Source organism: Zeugodacus cucurbitae, chromosome 4 (genome assembly GCF_028554725.1).
Source record: "Zeugodacus cucurbitae isolate PBARC_wt_2022May chromosome 4, idZeuCucr1.2, whole genome shotgun sequence".
Taxonomy (NCBI): Eukaryota; Metazoa; Arthropoda; class Insecta; order Diptera; family Tephritidae; genus Zeugodacus; species Zeugodacus cucurbitae.
In genome coordinates this window covers 3,633,405-3,659,381 of record NC_071669.1, presented here as the reverse complement: position 1 = coordinate 3,659,381, position 25,977 = coordinate 3,633,405, and positions in this window count along the sequence as shown.

Below are 25,977 nucleotides of genomic sequence, written 5' to 3'. Positions count from 1 at the left end.
AAAAAAATCTTTTTGATCTCAAATTATATCTTTTTCGTATAAAAACCACCATCAGCACTCAGGCTCATGCGCTTGATATTGAAGAATGATTTTAAAACTGTAGAAACCTTGTGAAGAATATTATTATTTTGTTGGTTTTGAAGGAATAAAAATTATTTTTTTTACAGTCAACTAACATCCGATTCACTCTTTACATTTTTAAGCACGACTCGGTTCTATCAGAGCAGACCACTTGTGTTACTATAAATCAAATATAGAGCTTTCTAATTGTTCACCATCGTCAAGGAGGGCTCCACAGCTGCTTTAATTCAAATCCTTTTTGAGTCGACAGAGCGCTCTCGCTAGTCAAAAGTTGTCCGTGTGAATTTCACTCTCTTTATCCCTCTCTCTCTCTTGTCAAAAGTTTTCCTTGTCAATTTCACTCTCTCTCTCTTTCTTTTCAAAAGTTTTCCGTGTCAATCTCACTCTCTATCTCCCTCTCTCTCTCTCTTGTCAAAAGTTTCCCGTGTGAATTTCACTCTCACTATCTCTCTCTCCCTCTTGTCAAAAGTTTCCCGTGTGAATTTCACTCTCACTATCTCTCTCTCTCTCTTGTCCAAATTTTTGAAGCTCTCTCTCTTCGGAAAAGTTCTGCACATGAAGTTCTCACTCTCTTCCCAAAAGTATTCCATAATTAGCTCTGTTTATCTCTCTCTATCCTGTCGAAAGCTTTCCTCACTGCCAAAGCTGCCAGTCAATTTGAAAAATTGCAATGGTTTGATCGATTCACCACTCTCTAACGCTCATCAAGAGCCTGGACAAATGTTCGAAGACATCTTATATCGAATTCAAGCAAAGTCTGTCGAAGAGTTTTTTCCAGTGAAGCTATCTCTCTTCTGAAAAGTTTTATAAAAGAAGCTCTATCTCTCTCCTCTCAGATATATTCCTTATTAAACTCAAACTATCTCTCTCTATCTTGTCGAAAGCATTCCACATGAATATCTTTCTCTCTCTCTTCTCAAAAGTTTTACTCGAGAAGGTTGCACCGCCAATGCTCTTCAAATTGACCGAAGAACTGTCATGGTTTGTTCGATCCACCACTCTCTAACGCTTGTCTACCTTATATCGAATTCAAGCAAATTATGTGAAGAGTTTTCGGTCCAATCGGAGTTTGGACTCAAAACCCAGATACTCGTTTGAATATTGAGTACACAGAGCTGATTATGGGTATGCTTAGAGTATAGTGCACCGGAGCTTCATACTCCCTTCTTTGCATATATTGCCTTCCCAAAAGATATATTTAACCATTTCCTAAATACATTCACAATTCACACTCACTTAAGTCACAGTTATTTCTACAATTGTAGTTGTTTTTGTAGCGCACAACACATCTTAATCCTTTTTATCAGCACCGCCAGGCCAGGCCAGGCTGCTAGCGACTTTCTTTGTTGTGCTTACCAGTGGCACTTAGTGGTGTTTAAAGTGAAATGGAGAGATAAGCGAAGAGTGAGAACTATAGAGAGCTATGCACACTACTATAGTGAACAAATACATACATACCTTTGAAGGAGCAATGCCAGTGCCTCCCGCTACAGCTTTTAAATAGCATACTTTGTGGCTTGTTGTTGTTGTTTTTTGCACTTTTTATTGCCTGAAATTTGCATTGCATTCGACATTAACATGTATTCAACTGCAGTTTTTTCTACACGGAGCCTTATGGTGCTTATATGCATACACACACGCTTCTCTGCATTTGGATAACCCTGTAGCTTTAGCACTTGCCGTGCTTAACATGCATCAACACCTTTTTTTTCTCAAAAAAGAAGAAGACTCACAGGCACACTCACATATGTATATTTATGCACAAAAACACATACTCACCCACACATACAGGGATGCATAAGTACTCATGTGTGTATGTGTGTGTGTGTGTTGTATTTACATAACTATCCGCTCTGTCTTCTTGTTTGCTTCCTTCTGTTGCATTTACATTTTACTATCTTTGCTCTGCATTCTGCTTTTTCTACTTTTTTTTGGCATTTTATTGCGCACTTTTTTTGCCGTTTTCAAGTTTGCAACGCATTGCAAATGGTCGTTTGCATCATTTACATATTCAGCTAAAGCGTTTGCACATTTGGTGGCTTTGCTTTATTTGCCATTCGGTTGGTGTGGCAAATGGTGGCGACATTCAAGAGAGCTGCTTATTATATACCGTACATCTCCATAGACGTGTACTTTATTATATTTTGGTGTATATGTAGTTGAAAAGATAGTTCCCTTAATGACATTCTCTCTTAGTTAAATGTGGCTAAACTGCTTAAAGACGAGTATATTCAAGTGTATATATAATATTCTATATATAAGGTATATATAATATACTCAACTGTCAGCTGGCGGTATCTAATGATTACAGATGAGAAATCACTAGTTGCTAAACTACTTCAGAAAGCTTTGCTTAGCTCCTCAGGTGCTCAGCAGGAACAGATATGCAAACAGTAGAAGGCTTTTGAAAAATATATCAGCTTTTCGAGTATTGGTGGGCTCTTCCGAAGTAACTTAAATCTTTGATATTGCTAAGAACCCTCTTTAATTTCGTAAAATTAAATATCTGCGCTAATAAGGATTATTCGATGAACGACTATATGGCTACTGAGAGGGCTACCGGAGTCATATTGAAGTTCTAACTCAATTCCAGTTTCCCTATACTAACCGCAGCGGAAACTAAAATTCTCTTCTTCTTGACTGGCGTAGACAGCGCTTACGCGGTTATAGCCGAGTCCATCACAGCGCGCCACGCATCTCTCCTTTTGGCAGTTTTGTGCTAATTTGTAATACCAAGTGAAGCCAGATCACTTTCCACTTGGTTCTTCCAACGGAGTGGAGGTCGTCCTCTTCCGCGGCTTCCTCCAGCGAGTACTGCATCGAACACTTTCAGAGCTGGAGCACTTTCGTCCATTCGAACAACATGACCTAGCCAGCGTAGCCGCTGTCTTTGTATTCACTGAACCAAGTCCATGTCGTGGAATAACACATACAGCTCATCCATGATGCCATCGTCTGCGGTATTCGCCGTTGCTAATGTTCTGAGAACCATAAATCTTGCGCAAAATTTTCCTCTCGAAAACTCCTAGTGTCGTCTCATCTGATGTTGACATCGTAAAAGCTTCTGCACCGTAAAGCAGGACGGGAATGATAAGCGACTTATAGAGTTTGATTTTGGTTTATCGAGAGAGGACTTTACTTTTCAATTGTCTACTCGGTCCATAGTAGCACCTGTTGGCAAGAGTGATTCTGCGTTGGATTTCAAGGCTGACATTGTTGGTGTTGTTAACGCTGGTTCGCAGGTATACGAAACTATCTACGACTTCAAAGTTATGACTGTCAACAGTGACGTGGGAGCCAAGACGCGAATGCGCTGACTGTTTGACGCTGACAGAAGATATTTCGTCTTGTCCTCATTCACCACCAGACCCATTCGCTTCGCTTCCTTATCCAGGAAAAGGCAGAACAAACGGCGCGATTGTTGCTTCCGATGATATCAACATCACCGACGTACGTCAGCAGCTGTATACTCTTAGACAACATTGTACCTTCTCTATTTACCTCTGCAGCTCGTATTATTTTTTCCAGTAATAGATTGAAGTAGTCGTACGATAGTGAGTCACTCTGTCTGAATCGTTTGGTATCGAACGACTCAGAGAGGTCCTTCCCGATCATGACGGAGTTTTTGATGTAGCTCAACGTGGCGTAAAGGCAGCTCCTTTTCGTGCTGTCGAAAGCAGTTGGAAAATATCGATTTTTCTCTCTCCGGTCTTTTCCAAGATTTGGTACATGGTGAATATCTCATCCATGGTGGATTTTCCAGGTCTAAAGCCACACTGATAAGGCTCAATCAGTTCGTTGACGGAGGGCTTTCGCACAATACGCTCGACAGGACCTTATAGGCGATATTTAGGAGACTTATATCACGGTAGTTGCCGCAGATTGTGGGGTCTCCCTTTTTATGGATTGGGCAGAGCACACTGAGATTAAAATCGTCAGGCATGCTTTCTTCCGACCACATTCTACAAAGCAGCTGCTGCATACACCTTATCAGTTCTTCGCCGCCGTATATGAATAGCACGGCCTTTAACTGCAAAACCCAAGCTATATTGTCTGAAGCATTTTCAATCCATTAATTTTATTTTCAATCATAGAATACAACTTGGTTTGAGAAGCATCAGTTCGAAGAATGGGCTCACTTATTGACTACTGCGTCACATAACCTCAACTCCTTCCATTATAAACCAAACTGAGCGGTTTAAGAACAAATTATCTCAAGCGGTTGGGTGAGTTCCGAAGTCCGAAGCTTCTAAAAATTAATTAAAGATCAAAAAGGTATGTTTTCATAAAAAAATTGTGGTTTCACGACTATCTTTCTAGTAGAAGTTTAAACATAGAGTTAATTTCAGAGATTCTCCCATCCATATTTTAAGCAATTTACTCCATTATTTTCACTTTAACTGTCACATTATTGAGTCTGAACAACGAATATTAAACGTTTTCTGCAGTATAGTTGGCAGTTAAATTGCCATATTATTTTTCAACTGGCGTTAAGTTCATTAAACTCTGATCGTTAACGCCGTCGTCAACACATAAATTCTCAGCAGCCATACAGAGTGCGGCGCGTGGGGGCGGCGCATGTCTCAACTTGAACATTGTAATTTGCGTAAACTGCGTTGGGCCGATCAGATTTGCAGCTTGACACCAACCAACAGTGGTTGAAACTGTCAGGAGAAAAAAGAATAAAGAAGCAGAGAAGCCAGTAAATGGATGAAAAAAAGTGTGCGCGCGCTAAAGGATAACAACGTCATTGACACTGGCACTGAGCGCCAAGCGGCTAAAGGCTGAGCGCCAGTGTGGCATATAAATGTGGGCTATAAGCATAATACCAGAGCTTGTCTCTGTGTGTGTGGGGATTTGCTGCTGCCGCTGGCATCCAATATATAAAATATTTATCATGATTACATGCATTATCCCTGTTTTGTGATATCCTTGATAAACAAAATCAAGCTGCAAGCAAAAACAACAAAAATAGCGTACAACACGAGTGCGAAAGACACGAGCGTAGAGTGGCAAGCGGCAGGAGAGTGCAACGCAAAGGCAAGTGCCGCAGTTTACAGTTGCAACATGCTTTGTGTTAGTAACTTAAGTAGCTACAGCGGCTACTTACCACTGTATTTGAGCAGCTGAGTGGCTCAGCATACACACGCGTATCGACTGTACCCATGCCCACTAGCGCTCACATAACGGCACAGTGGCATTGCATGGCAATATCCTATGCGCCTTGAAGCCTGCGTGTGTGCGTGTAGCTGCGGGAGTGTCTTCAGAGTGTGTGCATTAATTGACAGGCTAGTGCATAGCAGCGCTTAAATTTCAAGCTTTGCACGCTGGAATACAATCATAACAACAACAACAACAAGTGTTGTAGTCGCCGCACTGCATAGCAATGATTGTAGGGATACCTCGGCATTCAATGGTTATCTGTGCATCTAACAAGCTACTTTACATTGGTGGCTTCATTTTGTGCCTGTGTGTGAGTGTGTGTGGTCTTAAGGGAATGTGGCATATAGAAATACAAAAATGCGGTTGCATGGCTGTTAGTGTCTTGATTTTCACTCTTTAAGCACTGCTGTGTGTTTTTCGCTGTTTTGTGTCGGCTCAAGTTGACCGCCTGACTGTGAAAGTCCTCTGCAGAATAGAGATTTCTTAAATGTTATGTTAAAAAGACACGGCTTTTTCGCTGGTTCCGCTATAGTACTATAATTTATTCGATAGTCATTATAGACCTTGCAGCTTTAATAGACGGTATTGGAAGCTAAAGCTAACAAGTCTAAATATCAAAATCAGCGGTGGAAAACGTCGCCAGGAATATTGGCTACGCTTCTACGGGGTGCCAGGCCATAAAGGCATCGAGGGCAACGAAATCGGAGACGGAATTGCCAAGAGTGGGTTATAGCTGTCCTTGCTAAAACTGCAAATGTTATGTGCAAAGCGGTAGATCAACAAGTAAGGAAGGGCTAAGTTCGGGTGTAACCGAACATTTTATACTCTCGCAATTTATATATTTAACTTAACTAATATTATATAATACACAATTTGACCCATATATTCGTCATATATATTGTATAAAGTCCATTGAAAGTTGAAAACCCTAATATTAGGTTAGACGCACCGAGGTCCTCATGTTCGATATATGGGGCCTTGAAAACCTATGGTCAGATTTCGGCGATTTTTAGAATGGGGCTGCCACACTATAAACGTAGTATTTGTGCAAAGTTCTGCATTGATATCTTCACTAGTGCTTACTTTATATATTGTAAAGTAAACAACTCAGATCGTCTTCAAAGTTCTGGTATATAGGAAGTAGGCGTGGTTGTGAAGCGATTTGGCCTATTTTCACAACATATTATTGGGAGGTAAGGAAACTATTACAAACCAAGTTTCATTGAAATCGGTCGAGTAGTTCCTGAGATATGGTTTTTGACCCATAAGTGGGCGACGCCACACCCATTTTCCATTTTGTAATGTTATGTGCAAAAAATCTGAGTGCAGCTTTCATCTGCCAATGCTTATGTGAAATTTAGTGTTTCTGACGTTTTTCGTTAGCGAGTTAACCCACTTTTAGTAATTTTCAACCTAACTTTTTTATGGGAGGTGGGCGTGGTTATTATCTGATTTCTTTAATTTTTGGACTGCATTAAGAAGTGGCTAAAAGAAACGGCTGCAGAAAGCGAGATAAATACAAAAAACTTATTTGAGGGCGGGGCCACGCCCACTTTTTCAAAAAAATTACATCCAAATGTGCCCCTCCCTAATGCGATCCTGTGCTCCAAATTTTATTTCAATAACTTTATTTATGGCTTAGTTATGACACTGTATAGGTTTTCAGTTTCCGCCATTTTGTGGGCGTGGCAGTGGACTGATTTTGCCCATTTTCGAAAGCAACCTCCTCAGGGTGCCAAGGAATATGTGTTTCAAGTTTCAATACGATATCTTAATCAGACGGACAGACGGACGGACAGATATCCGAATTTCAAATCCACTCGTCATTCTGATCATTTATATATACATAACCCCATATCTAACTCTTTTATTTCTTGGTGACACAAACAACCGTTATGTGAACAAAACTATGATACTCTGTGCAACATGTTGCGAGAGTAGAAAAATATACAATGTTCCTACTGCAGCTCGATAGAAAGGGTTGTAGGACCATGGTTGGCATTCTTACCAGTCACACCCTAGTAGCGGCACATGCCTATAAGATAGGGATGTCAGATCGGGAGGAATGCAGAAAATGTCAAGAGCGAGGCACCAAGGAAACAGTGGAGCATCTATGGTGCGTTTGTCCTGCGTTAGCGAGACAACGTCTTAGGTACTTAGAGGCCCCACGATAAGGTAGAGGAGATAGCGTTAGTGAAGCCTCATAAGCTATGAAAATTCGCATCAGGCGGAGGCATCCTAAACGATGACTACTACTCAGGCAACATGTGAAGGCACTCCATTCTGGTATCGCAAAGGACCATAACTGGTCTATGCGTGGCCTGCAGTGCTATCAGGCCAACCTAACCTAACCTAACCTAAATATCTAAATGAGATACAAAAGCAATTATGTGGAGAATGCAACGCTGACATTGAAATGTTCGGAGAATCTCGAGTATTTTTAGATTAGTATATCCGTAGCCGCCTTATAGCCTATATTCGAAAGGGTTTATTTGTACCTAACTCAAACGTTATGAGTCTGGACCCCATTAAAATCTTATATAATGGACGGAGATAGCATCTTTGTCTTTTCATATCCGATTTTTAAGACATGAAATGAGACCCTTATTCTTATTTACTCTCTTATGATTCTAAAAATATTTAGCAGAAGCTTTCCTTTTCTTAAACGAATGGTATTATCGATACCTTTACCTCGAAAATGCTTGATAAGCATTAGGTGAATCCATAATTTGTTAGAAAAAAGACACCGTGATGCGCATTTTTTTTTTCGAGATGCGACCGTTATTAAAACAAAATATGAACTTATAAAATATTATGAAATAAATTAAGATTTCTCGTAATACTTCAGTGGAAAGATGTAGAAATCTTCAATACTAGAACAGCAGTATTAGGCCACAAAGAATTGAGAATTTGGAATTAGTCTGCTATGACTCTAAAATAGCCATAAATGGTTTGAAAACAATCTCATATCAATCTAAAAATTATTAAAAGCGCCTAAAGGTATGCTACAGAAAAATTAATTTAACATCTGCTTAACTTTATCGAGCTCAAATCACTTGAATTGTACAGGCACACCTAGTTTTATTAAATTCTAGCTAGTTACCCCAGCAGCTGCTACCGCTGGCCTTGTGCAACAGCTGCTTGTGCCAGGGTTACCTTTGTGTATTGCTCAGCTACACACTTTTGCCTCATACGAGCTTTATCTGCTGTGCTTATTGTTGTTGTTGTTTGAGGCATAAACTCTAGCTCTCCAAAATATAAAAATATTGCTGCCACCAGCTTCAAATATAGCTTTATTATCTTGCTACCAACAACTACAACTACAACAGCAACAAAACCCTATGCAAATGCTAAGTAAAATGTGTAGTGGCACATACGAATATTTATGTTGTTGTTTTTTTAACATTTCCATTTCAGCGTGTACTACTTCCGCACTATATATGTACATCCAAATATATGTGCCGTTGCATGTGTTTGTGCGCAAAACATTTTTAATTGGAAACACAAATACCAGCACACAATTCAATTGCTGCCACACTGAGCAGCCAACAAGCAGGCAACAAGATCTTTGGCTGGCACCCAAAAACCAACAAACAGCGCGCACAAGTGGCACAGCTGTCTCTGTGTGCCACATACACAGAGACACTTGCCAGGAGATATACATGTTTATGTGTATGTGTGTGTGTGTTTGATAAATGCATAAACATGAGACGCAGCTGCCACAGCACACACACACACTCGGTTTGTGTTGCATGCCTTCTTTCAAACGCTGCATGTTGCATGTTGCACGTTGCTGTTTAGCTTTAGCCACCATTTGCTGTTGCTGCTGCTTGTATTTTTTGCTTTTGCTTTTGTTGGCTTTTCCTAGGAGACGCAATTGCTGAGATAACAAAAGCAATTAGTAGAAAAACAATTGCACTAACTGTGACAAGAACAACAACAACAATCAATGACAACAACAACAATCCGTGCTGTATATGTCAATAATAACAAAAACAAACGGTTATACACATGCAACACATTTTGACTCTGAGGCGTCTCGACCTTTTGAGTGTACGAGAGAGGCTTTTGCTGTGTGTCGCTTGTTGTTTTTGTTTTTAAAATATCTAGAATATTTAGCAAATTTAATTTTGGCATAGAATTAATAACTGCTTTCACATGGTTTACCTTTTTTAGCCTTCGTTGTCTTAGCTGTAGACTCAAGTACAAGAACTGCTTTTACTGTGTCCATAATCTCTTAGTGTTATTGTTGTTGCAGCGAACGAAAACATAACCTAAATAGTTTTGAAATATGTCACAGTGTTGATAGTCCTTAACTTATTAAAAATCCAGGTCCCGTTCCGGTTATCTATCGCCAAATCACTTGGGACCATACTTTCTCGAAGTAAATTGTTTAGAGATTGTTCCAAGATTATTCCAGACATCAGATCTTGATTCTTTATCGAAGACCAACGAGGTAATAAGGTTATTTCATCCTAAGATATAACATAAATAATCCAGAGAGGAATCCAGTTCTTGGCTGGTTAAAAATCCGGTTCCCGTTCCGGCTATCTATCGCCAAATCGCTTGGGAACATATAGGAGACTAAGTATATTGCAATCTCTATTGCTCTGAAACCATAATTGTACAGACTTCAGATCTTAATTCCTTATCGAAAACTAACGTAGAAACACTCACATCCAAAGAGATATATTAGAGGGTTGCTGTCCGTGTAAAGGAGCTTCGCATATTTCCAACATTTTAAATAAATAACCCCAGAAATTTAGTTCGAAACAATTTATTCAAAATGTATCAACTCTCTCATCAACCAATAATTTTCCATAAATTCCAACTCACAACCTTCCCGTTCACCACTCACCCCTCCTCCACCTCCTTCATGGTATAAATCTGTCGCTTAATGGGCTTCCAAATGGGATTGGGCTTTGTCTCACTTGTCTTCGGCTGCAATATCTTCTCCATTGTGATGTTATCCAACGTTTGCAACAGCTTCAACTTCAACTGATGCAATTCGTGTGTTTCGGTGAATGCCGATTCCCGTTTGATACGATCACAGCGTTCCTCTTGCAAGCGCAGACGCCAAGCGCGATGCAGAAAGAAGAGTCCCACACCCAAGGTGATGAGCACCAGTTGCAGATTGCGTGGAAAGTCCCATTGTATGTCGTACTCCTTGTAATTGGGTGGTATGATTTTCTTAAACAGCAGCGACATTGTCTTCTTGCAATCGCCAAACCACAGAAGTGGTAAAATGCAAATCACTAAAATATACAAATAATTGACGGCGCGTTCGGTTTGCGCGTAGAAAACTTCAAAGGCTTGCATTGTGAATTCTCTAGAGTTTTTGAAATATTTTCGCTGAATGTTGAAAATTCAGAAAAATTCTGAAAATAAATGTATGACAAATTTCTTTTTCTGTGGTGAAAGCATCAAAACAGTTTTAAAAACGACAAAAAAGTGTATAGAAACCTCAAAAAATTCTTAAAAAACTTCAAACAAATTTTCAAAAACTTGAAAAAAATTTCAAAAACGACAAAAACTTTTTCAAAATGGTTCAAAAAGTTTTCAAAACTTATAAAAAGTTTTCAGAAACTTAAAAAAAAAAATTTCAAAAACTTAAAAAAAATTTCAAAAATTTCAAAGAGGTTTTATAACAAAGGAAATAACTCTAAATTTTTTGAATTCTATGAAAATTAAAGAAATTATATAGAAGAGAGTCGGAAAACGCTTAGTCTGCTCTTGTTTCTAGATCTACCTAAATAACTTTTCAAGGGAATTTTGTCCCCGGTGTTAAAAATAGTCTTGTCAAACTAATTTTTCAAACTTATTTCTAACATTAAATTCAATTTAATAGTTTTTAGTGTAAAATATATACGATTTCATTCATATCACAAAAAAAATTGAAATTCTCAACTGGTTTATGTAATAAAATTTATATATACCTTGATTTCTGGAGACTATAAACTAAATAGTTTTTAAATCTACTCTAAGAATTCTCTAAATTTATAAGAAAACTTACGTTAAAAATTATTTAAGAGTTACGAAAAGAACCCCCCTTCCCTCCACAGTTCCGCCGTTGGCAATACATTTGTGCAATTATTTCCACTTTCCACTGTCGTCAATCGCGTAAATCATTTTGCAAATGCATTGTGTGTCGCTGCACCTGTTGTTTACCGGTTGCTGGCAACTAACACCCGCCTTAAATCAAAGCATATATTTCAATGGCTTCAGTGCGCCACTAATGTGCTGCACTTCACACCTGCTTGATTTCAGCGCTGCCTACAGTTTGTTTTACTTTCGCAACTGCTCGTCGGCGCTTTTTTCATTACTTTCACACTCTTTTGCTGCTTTTTTGCTTTCTATTGCGCTTGTCTCCATCTCCATTTGCTTTTCGCTTGCATTTCACCATTATAATCCTCAACTCGTTGCTACCCACCGTTGCGTATGCGCAACATTTTTTTGCTTTTAATTTCTTTAGTACCAAATACAAATAACAAACAGGCTGAAGATCAGCCTGCATCGAAATGCAAGCGCATGCGAGTACATTCGTTGGTGCAGGCAGGCATTTAAACGCAGTCACACACACCCACACAGAGAACTGCAGATGCAAGCTCGCACAAATTAATGTGTTCTAAAAAAGGGTGGTTGAGGCTCAACTGACTCAGTGTTGGTGGGGAAACAGTGTTTTGTTTTGATAAAAATATGGTTTTTCAACTTTTAGTTTCCCAAATACATTATTTTTCTATTTTTACTTGATATCACATCACATCAAGGTACTTGAAAGTACGGGATGTTATTAAAAGAACCCAGTATAACCAGAGACAAGTCAAATTATGGTCTAATGATTGCCTACATCCCTTGACGGACTCAATTATTTGCCTTTTTATTTTATTTTAATAAATTATTTTATTGATTTTCAGTCAATTGATATGTATGATCACTTCATATCGCATTATAACATCATGTGATTATACCTAAGTCCCATCTTTGCACACTGCTTCACTTTATATTCAAAAAATTAGAGAAAATTTTGTGGCGCAAGCCAGGCTTAATTTTCAATTCCTTAAAATTATTGATTTCTACATTCTGCTCGTATCACATCACCTTATCGGAGATCATATGACATATCACTTAATGAAATTTGATGGTAAATTATTTCGATAGTTAAGATTATAATACGTCAAATGACGTAATCTGCTATGAAAATGGCGTGACATCGCAACAGATAACATTAGATTGAGTTGCATGATATCAGATCTGAATAAAACACTTCACATGATATCACATCACATGATGTCACATCACATTATAGCAAATTTTATCAGAAATTATTAAAATATATAGTATTTGAATTAGAAATATAATTTCTGGATATTTACAATTTTAAAATATCTAATTTTGTAAAAATACATCTCATCAAATCCACATCACATCAACTATAAAGGCATCACATGATATCATAAAGCATTTATACTCATATTTCGCGATCGCCTTAGCAATTTGTCTGCTAAAAATACATATATCATATAAAATTTTATACATTTTTGCACAAAAATATCACATCATAACATATTGTGTCACATCACTTTAGATGAAATCACATCACATGATGTCTTATATGAGACCGAAAAAGAAAAATTTGTAATTTTCAACACATTTGATATCATTTCATAACGTTGGGCACAGATATAGACCTGGTAACAATAACTCGAAAAAAGTCACGTCACCTCATGGTAATCTCTTTCGCTTAGGATAAATTTTTGCAATTCACAACAGGGAAATTTTGTTGGAAATTTAATTTTTTTTATTACAAAAACAATGTCTTCTCAATTGTAATATAAAAATTATATACTTTTTTCCGAAAACTGTACACCACTTCGCTCCACTGTCGCCGGTGCGGCCCCTATGCACCTCGAGCGCACTCAGCCTCACTTTGTTGTGATTTATATTTGTGATTTCTGGTTAACAGGTTTTACAATCTCACCATTCTTTACAGTTTGTGTTCGTTTGCGCTCGTTATGGCATTGGCAGATTTGTCGCTGTTGTTGTAATTGCAGTTGTAAGCTTTTTACAATATTTTTTTCCTTGTACCAGGATTCTTTTTAATTCTGCTGATAGGTATATGTAGTATATTCACCTAGTGGCACTCAATTTTATTGCCCTGATTCGCATGGCAAAAGCAGGGAAATTGGACTATACCATGTATAGAGGTGGAAGGTAAAAAGAAAAGTAAGAAGAAGCATAAAATGAAAAAGTGTGGATGGTGGATGGAGTTTCCTATAAATTTCTGGTTATATTTCATAGTAAGCATGTGTGGCACTGCTTTTTTCTTTATTTTTTTAGTTTTTATTTTTTATTTTTTTCCCATATTTTTTAGCTTTTTCCTTAAATAGGCTTCGCATATGCGGCACTATGAATTTCCGTTAGCATTGCAGTCAGCGAAGCGGAAAATGAAAAACAAAAAATGTGAAAAATAATAATAAAAAAGAACAACAAAAAAAATATTAATAAAGCGCAAAACTGTGTGGTGCGGCGGCAGAGTCATAAATACTGCTGAAAAGCGAAAGCTTATACGCAAAATGCAATAACAACAACAACAATGGCAACAAAACACAAGCAGCAAGCGGAAATAGCAGAAATTGCGGCACATGCCACACACACACACACACATGCCACATAACGCTGCATACAATGCAATGCACAACGACCTAATTTATGGCTTTTCAAATTAGCGATTTTATGGGCGCGCACTTGAAAAATGTAGCCTCAATTGCAAGTTACACGTGTAGCTTGTTTGTAGTTAGTAGTAGTGGTGCTGTGCAACAAACAGACGGACAAACATGCATGCAACAACAAAAATGTGTGCGTATTTTTGTTGTATAATGTGGCATGTGTAGGAATTCAGGTCAATTCTCAACAGTTTTCTCCCTCCACACGCTAGCTGATGCTAGTTTCCTTGCTTGCCCAAACGCTTGCATACATTTAGGGGCATTGAAGTGTTGCTGCATCTCGTTTGTGTGTAATTTAAGCTGCCTAACTGTAATATAGCGCTCTCACTAGTGCTTGTGCTAGTGTTTGAAAGCCGCATTTTTGCCAACCTTTCTCCGCGCTCACACACTCACCGCTTCATTACTCTTCACTCGTTGCTTTTATGCACATCTTAGTATGTGTGCGTGTGTTTGTGTATGCAACATACCATCCCATCGACAAATTGGTATCACTTTTCGTAATGAATTGCACTTGAATTGTAGCACCCTTTGATGTTATTAAATGCGCACATATCACTCTCATACACCCACGCATACATACATACTTATACACATTCACTCATGCAAGCACTACTTTCATGCAACAGCTGTTGTTGGCTGCTTCTGTGTTTGTGTATTTGTGTGCGCATTAATGTGCAACATTTAAGCTCGTGAAAGGAAAGTAATATTTTAAAGCTACTTTCTTAACACAATTAAACCAATTTCAATTGAGTAATGACTGAGTCGAAAATGAAAATGCAGCAGGAATTTAAGCTTGGATATTGAAGAATATATGTATATCTAGACTAGTTGAAAAGGAAACAGGAGGGGATAATTCCAACTGTTAACTGTTCTTAATGCGTTTAATATAGCAAATAATGATAATTTTCTTGAATTAAATTAGTAAAATGTTCATTATAGTTCTTGAGTTCATTAAATCTTTCCTGCGCCACTATCTAGCATATGAGGCATTCTCTGGAAAAAAGCCACTTAAAAAAAGTTCTTCCTTTTTTTTGGCAATGATATATCTTATAGTATATGTAAAACCTAAAATAAAACATATGGTGTTAGATCTGTGTAACGCGGGGTTGCCATATTATAAGGGGCCAAAGTTTTTTGTAAAAAAAATTTCGAACCGCCATAACTTTAAAACTAATGAACAGATTTTAAAACACCACGTGACTTTTTTGTACAGAATTTCTCAAACTTTAAAACTGTGTATCGCAAAAATTTTTAAAATTAATATTTCATAGTAAAAAATGAAAAAAAAAATTTTTGAAGTTTAATAATAATGTCTATCTCGCTTCCGCTTTTTTGCTCTTTATTCAATGCTTTATAAAAAAGTGTTACAGTGATCGATTATCCCGTTTCGTTTGATAATCTGTTTCCATCTAGACGCCAACTTTATAATACCCCCCTCATAGATGCCCCCTCCTTATTAGCGAAGAACTGGGACAGCCAGTTTTCACAAGCCTCTTTTGAATTAAACTTTACACCAACGAGGGCGTTCGCCAGGGACAGTTAGAGGTGGTAATCACTTGGTGCTATGTTCGGGCGATATGTTGGATACGATAAAACCTCCCATCCGAGCTCCCGTAGCTACTGACGAGTCATCAACAAAGTGTGTGGTCTGGCGTTGTCCTGGTGGAACACTACACCCTTCCTGTTGGCCAATTCTGGACGCTTCTGGTCGATCACCTACTTCAAGCGGAGCAGTTGTTGGCAGTAGATGGTAGAATTAAGCGTCTGGCCATATCGGAGCAACTCATAGTGGATGAATCCCTTCCAATCCCATCAAACACACAGCAAAACCTTCCCGGCCGTCAAACTCGGCTTGGCCACTGTTTGGGACGATTCACGGTCCTTCGACCATTTCGCTTGATATTGTCGTATGTGATCCATTTTTCGTCGCCAGTCACCATCCGCTCCAAAAATGTGTCGAGTTCGTTCCGTTTCAGCAGCATATCGCAGGCATTGATTCGGTCCAAAAGGGATGTTTGTGTCAAATCATGCGGCACCCAAGCATAAGCTTCTAAAAATCTGAAAAAAAAAATTGGTCAGTAGGAAACGGGATAGAGGAACAGAATTTTGGTCGTATCGTATAGGTACAAATCGGACAGTAATCGGTCAGAACCTACAACAACTAGAGTGAGACGTACCGCCCAGAACATCAGACAATTTCTAAATATTAGGTCTACAACTTTGCTTCCGCCGTTTTTTTTTTGTAAATTTAAAGCTTTATTGTATAACGGTTACAAAAATGTTATTCAAAATATTGCCCGTCGCTAGCTACTACTTTTGACCATCTTTCTGGCAGCATGCGTATTCCGCGACGAAAGAACTCCTCATCTCAAGTCGATGCAAGTATCAATCCATTTTTTGACTTCTTCATAAGAATTGAAGTGCTCGTTAGCTAGACCGTGTGCCATCGATCGGAACAAGTGGTAGTCAGATGGAGCAACGTCTGGAGAATACGGCGGGTGGCGCAAGATCTCCCATTTCAGCGTCTCCAAATATTTTTTGACCACCTTGGCGTCGTGAGGCCGAGCATTGTCATGCTGGAGAATGAGTTTATCGTTTCTTTCCTCGTACTGTGGCCGTTTTTCTTCTAGTGCTCGGCTCAAACGCATCAATTGCGTTCGGTATCGATCTCCTGTGATGGTTTCACTCGGCTTTAGCAGCTCATAATATATCACCTCCAGCTGGTCACACCAAATGCAGAGCATGACATTGGCGCCATGAATGTTCGGTTTTGCCGTCGACGTGGAGGCATGTCCAAGCTTTCCCCATGACTTTCTTCGCTTAGGATTATCGTAGTGGACCCATTTTTCGTCGCCAGTTTCAGTGCGATGTAAAAATCCCTTTCGTTTGTGCCTTTGAAGCAGCTGTTCACATGCAAAGAAGCGCCGTTCGACATCTCTTGGTTTCAAGTCGTAAGGAACCGAGTTTCCCTGTTTCTGAATCATCCCCATGGCTTTGAGGCGTTATCTATTGGAAAATGGCCTAATAACAACGATTAACTCAAGACTGCAATTCTATTCCCACTCAACTCCGGTTCATTTATGAACAATGTATAATTTACAGTTTCCAACCGAAGCTCATCAATATTTTTGGAGGTCCGAGCAACTAGTTTCCGTGAATCTGTTAACACACCTAATGATCGGTACTGAAGTATACTCAAAATGTCTTTGAGTGACTTAATTGGTACTTGGTATCACACTCCAAATGCTATTGAGAGCTAGGCAGATATCAGTTAGATATTTGAAAATTTTGATGACGTCACTTTAGCAAATTGACATTTGTTATGTAGCATTAAGTCTATAAACACTTTTATTCCAAATCGGGTTTTTTAAGTGCCATTGAACTTCAGGAATCTTATATTCAATCTTATTCTTGTTTTCATATAAATTTGTTTAACTCAAATCCCTACAAGCAAATCTAAATTTAGAAGATAGAAGTTCGGTGGATTCTGGATGTCTTATTGGTATACTATCAAAGCTTGCATTTTTAAATCAAAATACTTCCTTTATTAATATTTCCTGAACTACATTTTTATAAGACAGCTTATGCACGAATTTTCCGGCAAAAGTCCATGCGCCACTCCAAACAAAGCAGTTGTTCAACCCATAACCTCTACCAAACGAGTATTCCACATTTTTTTGCTTTTCAATAAATTTTCGTAATTAATTTCGGTTGCTTTAAATCCCATAGAACACAAGAAAAAGCTCAACAATTCACGCAGTCATGCAATCACTCGATGGCACCACCGCCAAACAGAAAATAGTCACTCAATCGAATGAAATCGAATTCCATAGCAAAGAGTAGCCAGCCACTGGAAACAAAACACCGCGCCCAGCCTATCAACTTAATTAACGGTTTTATGGGCGAGGATTTTATTTCATTTTTGCAATTTTTTTACGGCCACGACATGCAACAGCGATTTGCCATCATTGACACTAACGAAAAATCCCCAAAAAAAAAAAAAATAGTCATACATACAAAAGCGCATACACGGAGCTGAGCTCACGGGGCGCTACGCAGTGAGAATGGATAGGTGGATGCGGGGCTGGAAAAAATTGGAGAAATCAAATGAAATGAAATTTGTGTTACTCAGCCGAAATCCCAGCGCACAGCGAAGGCAAAGCACTCAGCGAAATTTTATTCCGTTGAAAACGCAGCGCGGCGGGTGAAGAGCGAGTGGGAGAAGAGAGTGTGCTCAAGTGGGAGTGGGTGAGTTGTGGGGGTGTATAAAACGTAAAGATAGAAATGAAATACCGCTATAAATACCGCAACAATAAAAATCTATAAAAAAGAATAGTGAAATCGACGCAAACAAAATAACGGTGTTTGGAGAGGCGCAGCAAATAGCAAATAAAGGATATGCAAGGATAAGCGTTGCGCATGTGGCAGGCTGGCTGGATGTGGCACAGACAAACATATTTATATGAGTGGGTGAGGAGTAGAGCGGAGGGAAGTGGCTAAAGGTGCGGCGGAATTGCTTTATTTGCTGACGCTGACTGACTGACGCACCGCTACTAGACTGCTACTGATTGCGATCTGCTGGCGTGGTATCATCTCCAACTTGTGATTGTCTGTGTGTTACATTTGTGCATTCAATAGCGCCTTCACATGCTATTGATTCGCACTACGCGCTCACTGTGCTGCTTGTGGTTGTTGTTATTTTGGCTTATTTTTCTTTAAAACTCAATTCAGCCAACTAAAGTGGCAGCCATGTGGCAGCCTTCGTGCCTCAAATGTATTTGAATATTTAAGAAAACGAGATGCGTGAAGAAAACAATAAAAACAACAACAGCTAAAAGAAGCTATAAAAGCAGACACCGGCGCAGAAATCCCTAACACTTTATTTTATTACATTTTAGTGCCGTGCAACCAGCACGCGCCCACCAACATACAAACACACACAGTCGCACGGACAATCTACACATAAACACATTACTCATATATTACCGTTACGCATACAATCCGGGGAACTAACAGAAAAAGTGCGGCGCTCAGCTGTTTGGATACAAATATTGCTTATAAGTTATACTCACACACTCACTCACTACTAATAAATGTAATAACAACAACTTAAGAGTAGAAAATAAAATAGAAATTTCATTGAAATCGGCAAATAGTTGAGGGAGACTTGAGGGAGTGTGGAGCTGTGTATCAAAATGTATATGAAAGTAAATAGTATTAGAGAATCTCCAAATCGTTTATTCATTAGGGATAGCAAATCGTCTGAAATAAACATAAAATACAATAACAGCAATAACAATATTGTAGTTGAAGTGTAGCCAATATCTTAAGCTTTACCTTGATTAAAGCCTAAAGAGCTTTAGGAATATTCTTGTACTATTTTTATGTATGTGATTGGCGTAGAAACCGTTTAGCCGATTATAGCCGAATCGATACTCCTCTCTATCCCTCGCAGTTCGGCGCCAGTTGGAGATCCCAAGTATAACCTGGTCGCGCTCCAACTGGACCCTCCTACGGAGTGGAGGCCTTCCTCTTTCTCGGCTTCCTCCGGCGGGTACTGCATCGAACATTTTCAAAGCTGAGGTGATTTCGTCCCTACGGACAACATGACCTAGCCAGTGTAGCAACTGCCTTTTCATTCGCAGAACTTGACGTAGTCGTCTTGTAATAATTGCAAGTCGGAAAATTAAAGCTTCAAGCTCAAGAATCGTGATTTTTAGAAAAACATTGGTATTTATCTACTAGAAACAAATTAGTTCAGCATAATGAGTTTTCAGCTCCGCAAAGCCTTTGAACTCCAACAGACAGTCTTTTCCAGGTAGAATTGACTACCTTATGCGGTTAACTTTTCAGATTTTGAGCAGACAAAATCAACTTCGAGGACTTTTCATTAAACAGGTATCTCACTTGAAACCCTCCACAGAGGTACACCAACATCTCGAAACTTAGACCGAGTTGGTCCTGAGATACAGGGATGCAGAACCTCATTTCCAGACGCACAGAGTACTTCACATCTCCTAGCATCTTTTAAAGTGAAGTATTTGATATATGAGTGTATGTAGAGATGATGTTATCGCGACTCTATCAAACTTCGTCCCTTCCAAGCGTAAATATTTTTGGAAGAGTACAAGCTTAATACGGTTGAGAATTAAAGGCTTCAAAAACCTTAACTGAAATAAGTTTGAGGTATACAGGCGAAAGAAAAGTTCTTGGACGAACATAAATCCGGGCACGTTCCGACTACGTAGATCCAACTGTTGTAGCGACGGCAAAGACCATCGATGTATACCTTCCTCCGAAGCAACGACCAGGTATAAGTTAAATACATTACCTACAAGTTTTGGGGACCATAGTGTACCAAGCCTACGCAGACTACAGAGGAAATGTTTTCTAATTGATTTTAGAAAAATTTACCCTCGATAGTCGCATTTTCATATGCTTGGGATCTTTCCTATAGTTTATAGTAAATGACTTGGGTACTTATCTACCAGAATTATATTGCTTCAGCTTGATTGGACGCCACCTCCGTAAACCCGTTTACTGTTTATGGCATTCTTAGTTTCGGACCTCAAGAGACATGGATAGTTGCAAGCTATAAGAATTCAATGATATCACTTTATGCAAAGGTTCTGACAGAGTTATTCTAGGTTCTGAATAAGAATACAACAGAATACCCCTACTGAGTAACAAAATAAACTGCAGTGTCTCATATAAAATACAATAGAAGTACACCAACATCTCGAGACTCATTTTCAAACTTAGCTCATAAGAATCTTTCCTAGCATCTTTCGAAGTGATGATCTTATAGCGTCTCTATCAAACTTCTGTCCTTCCAAGCGAAAATATTTCAGGAAGAGTGCAAGCTTTATACGGCTAATAAAGTAAAAACCATTCCTAAACATTACTTAAATAATTTTAAGGTATGTAGATGAAGAAAGACCCTTGGACGAATAAAAATCCGGGTACGTTTCGGCTACTAATATTAAATTATTGTAGCGACGGCACAAACCATCGATGCATACCTTTTTCCGCAGCAAAGACCAGTTATAATTTCAATACATTCTCTTCAAGTTTTGGCGACCGTTACTGCGTATGACATTCAAGCCTTCGACTGAATCCAGGGGCTGAGTTAAACTCTGACATAAATGAACAATACTAAAAGCACATGAGGGCATTAATGCATTCCCATGACTCGGTTCTCCAATCTCTTCTGACTCAGGTCAGTTCAAAGATATACACTTCAAGAAAAACCGAAATCCACTACTAGATTGAAAACAGTAATTCTACGTTCTTTTTATCAATTGATATATATTATGAATTGAGTTCACAACAGCTTCTTAGCTTCTTAGGAGCCTACTTTCACGAGCTGCCGAGCACTATCAACACCAACTATTCTTAGACGACACTTTTTTCAGGAGAAAGAAAGAAAAGAAAGATCCTCAAGATGAGATCTCCTCATTTTAATGTAGAACATTTGATTCCAATAAATACTGAAAAGATTTTACCAATCGATGACTAAACATAACCTCTAAGCCGGCAACGTGTATCTTCCACCAAAACCCTGATTACATCCTCAAATCTTTTTTTAACTTTCAGTACACTCTTCATGTAGTTTGAAATCGATTTCATTTATTTTTGAGAATGCTTTAAATTATGCAAAGGCTCCCTTGAAAGTGAAAAACCGTTCAATCCACACAAAACAGCTGAGACTTCATTTGCCATAAACAACGTGTGAGTGTGTTTTTTTCGTACCCTCCGTCGATAGCAACAACCCCTAAATAATGTAGCGCCGTCGGGAAAAAACGCGGAGTCTGCAACGTGTGAAAAGATAATAAAGTATGTAAACAATGTAAACACGAACAACAAAAACTAGCAATAAATCGCAACTAAAAACTTTGAAAAACACCAGCAACAACGTCACGAACAAATGCGCCACAGCTAAAACAACAAAAACAAGAAAAAACATGAAAAACAAAAAAGATTAACAAGCAAATCGAATTATTTGGGTGTAACTTTCGGCAGCCGTCACGCCCTCCATCACCTGCTTAGCCCACTCTAACCGGCTTAACTGCCAAAATTATATTAGACTCTGCAGCAATGCTGTTTTTCCCACTGAGCTTAGTCCTCACTGCCTCATATACATACTGAGATACTTAACTGTATTTTACACTAATTCACCGCGTGAGATGAAGTGTGTCTGGCGCACATGTGCTGGCTGGCATTGACTGCGCTGCCGCGGCGCTCGTAAAGTCTCACAAGCGTCTGGCAACAACTAGAAGCGCATGCAAAGCGTGTGAATATACCGCCGAAACACAAGTAGTATACCGTTATTGGCGGTATTCCTGTATGCCAGCAAGTGTATCTGTAGTTGCCACCTATAGCGAGCGCTCGAGTGCCTTCCCGCTATCATAACAGCAACAGTTAGTGGAAAAACTTTTCCCCCACCCTATCCTAGTTCTGCTGTCCCTTGCATAGATTAGTATTGGCTAATCCTTTTTAAGGGTGTCGCCGCTGTAACCGGCATAGTTGGTGCAATTTTTCTCGCTTAGTTGCCGTGAACAAGCTTAACTTATATTCGCCCATATATTCAGTAGAGTGCGCCCGGTATGTTCGGTGAATCGATTCAAAACTAATTAAGAGTCAGTTGACCCTTGATGGCGGTGGCGACAGTGGGATGAAAGTGGAAAATGATTTGCGTAAAAAGTTTTAGGGTGAAAGTTGTAAAAAGCACGAAAGCTTTTGGGGACTGTGCTGTCTAGCCTAAAAAAAAATATTCAAAGGATAAAAAATATATAAAACTCTGCTAAATATAAGTTCATAATTAAAGCTTTTCTTGCTGGTGAAAGCTCACATGAAAGCTCAGTTATTCGAAACACACAAACATCAATATTATTAAAATGGAAAGCCGATGGCTGAGCTCACTACTGCCCAAACCTATAATTCTACCAGAGAAAAATATAATTATCAATCCTTCAAAGCTTTTTAAAGCTTTTAAGTGAAAAATCAATTCAATATTTTTAAAAAATTACTAAAAACTTAGAAAAGTGCAAGCTTAGTACATTGATTAACTCTTTTTAACTCGAAAGCTCGTTAAAAATCTCAACAAAGCTTTTATTGTTATAATTCTTTACTATAAACTCAATAATAGGAATATGAAAGTGGGTGAAAGCAAAACCTGATGGTCTGCATGTCTTGACACAATACTGATCAGAACTATTTTACTACCAGAGAAAAAGTGTATTGCTAAATTTTTCGGAAAGCTTTTCTAAGCTTTTATATGAATCAGTTGAAATCAGTTCAATATTTTCTAAAAATTACTACAAAAAAGCATAGAAAAGTGGAGCGATCAATAATTTTTAACTCGAAAGCTCGTTAATAAGCTCACCAAAGCTTTTATTATTATAATTTTGTTACTATAAATTCTATAATTCGAATACGAAAGCTTAGGTGAAAGCTCAGTTGTTACATGTGTCGTAAACTAATCAATTTATTTTTCAATTGAGCTTGAAAGCTTGTGAAAAAGTTCCACAAAACTTTTAATATTATAATAATATGAATATGAAAGTTTAAGTGAAAGCTCAGTTGTTGAATAAGTCGTATATTGATGGTTTTTTTTCAATTGAGCTTGAAAGCTCGAGCAAAAGCTCAACAAAGCTTCGATTATTAGAATTACTTTATTATCAATGCAAGGTTAATATTATAATATGACAGATAATGCCGATATGAGCACAAAGCTAATCCTTTAAGAAAAGCTTTTCCAAAAATTTCTAAAATCTTATAAAAAACAGCTTTTGCTTCTATGTTGTTAAAAAAATTTGCATTTAATCACAGAAAAATATTTTTTTGGATTTTTATTGAAATTAAGCTTACATAAAAGCTCAAAGCTTTTAAAGCTTTTTATATGAAATTGAAAAAATTTATCATTAAGTCAGTTAGTAATATATTTTCGAGTTGTAGAAGAGCTGACTGTTTTTTGTTTAAAGCTTTCTAAAAGCTTTCTACTACATATTTAACTCAATGCGGCCCACTGTCGCTCAACTAGTACTGGCTTTATAATTGAGGCAGACACATAAATAAACAGTACCTGACAAATAAAAAGCAAACAAAAATGGGAAACAAATGTGGAAAGTAGCAGGCACTAGCGCAGAAGAACCACGTAGAATGAGAATTATATGCAATAATTGCAACAAGAGCAGCAAAAAAGGGGTGAGCAACAAGGAATACATATATAAAACTAAAATAAATGTCGGTAAAGTGAGATTGGAAATTAAATCGTGTGCGCCAGCTGAAGTAGCTGCTGAGCTGTTGAACCACCGTACAGTAGGGTAGAGTACCGTTGTTTCAAGGAAGAGAGCTGCAGATGCACGAAGAGCAACTATATTCACATTACAATGCAATTATAGCGAGCAGCAGCGTTGGCGTTGGTCGTAACAGATTTGCAGTGACGGCAGTCAGACAGGCGTGAGGGCGGCCAGCCATGGACCCGGCAGCTGAATTAACCAGTAGTACAAACGCTGCCAAGGCTGGACTGCTGCGCGCAACAGTCGCAAAATGACAGCTTAGCCAGTGCCAGAGTCAGAGCCAGACCGCGAAGGGTGCTTGCCTGGGCGCTGTTGTTGTTGTTGCTGATTTCTCGCATTAACTGCATGCGCTTTTTACACTTGGATAACTCATTGGCACATAGTGATTTTTGCCCGGCAACAACAACACACACATACACTACGCATATATACCATACAGCAGCAAATGCATGCTGCATGCAACGCAACGAACCCGAGCACACACCCTCGAAAAGGGGTGTTGAATTGACTTGTGGCATGCAAGCATTTACTGTTACATACATATACATGAGTATGGGTGTCTGTGTGTTTGTGCGTGCATAACCCGTCTGCCAAAACGTGTTGATGATGATGATAGCGTTAAGTCGCTTACAACACTCGTCTCGTCTGTGCGCTGTTGCTGCTGCATGTGTAGCATAGTGTCATCGCAAACGGGTGCGGTAGAGTGCAGGGTTAATGATCGAAAAATTAAAACAAGATTTCCAACCACTCAACTCCGAAATGAGTCACATGTGTCGGATTGGCAATGAAACTAAAATGTCCCCTGGGGATATACAGTAAAAAAGGATGTTGCTGTCTGCCACACAGAGAGGCAACACACTCCACTGGTGAGAGTCGTATATGTGCTGGTCGTAAAAATAAAGTCATTCATTGCCGAAATTGCTTTACCGCTTCTACTTTATTGCAGCTCAATTTTGTCTTGATTACCAGTGTTGCTTTGTTGCCGCTCTAGCTGGCTTTGTTGCCTCCTTTTCAACGTTGTGTCTTGCTTGCTTGCTTTTATTAGCCTGTCTTTATCGTCTCACTGCTTTTTATCTCTATCTTTTTTGTCTTTTATACAGTTTATTTTTTTCACTTTTTTCTTGTCGTGTGGCATATACTTTAGCAACTTGCAACTGGCAACTGCCGTGTGGCATGTGGCGTGTGCCACCATTCGATACCTGCGCCTTGTTGTTGCAGCACGCGCACCCGCATGATGCCGACGACATGTTGCATTAGCCATGCCCAAGTCATCAGTGTCGTTTTCCGTTTGTCACTCTTGCCGCTGTCACGTGGTCGCTGCCTGCCTGGCAGATCGCGTGCTCAAAATCATTTACCACATTCTCCTCGCTAATGTTGCGTTTAACAGATTACTTGACTTCGCCGCTTCTTCGACGCTTGTGTAATTAGAGCTGTGAACAAGTTTTAAATAGTGTTACAGGATTTCGACTTTAATCGGCAGATTCTCATGGATTTTTTTCACGTGAGATGATGATGATGGTGAAGTGTGTTCTGAAATTATGTGATTTGCATATGAAGATAATCATGAGCTAGGCTATTGAGATCATATATGTTCTTGTATATTTTTACGTAGACTCATCATGATTAAGAGAAATCATTGGTGGTTGACCAAAACTGTCTTTCATATTCACTTTAGGGTTAAGCCTCGTATAACTTCCGTTCAAACTTTC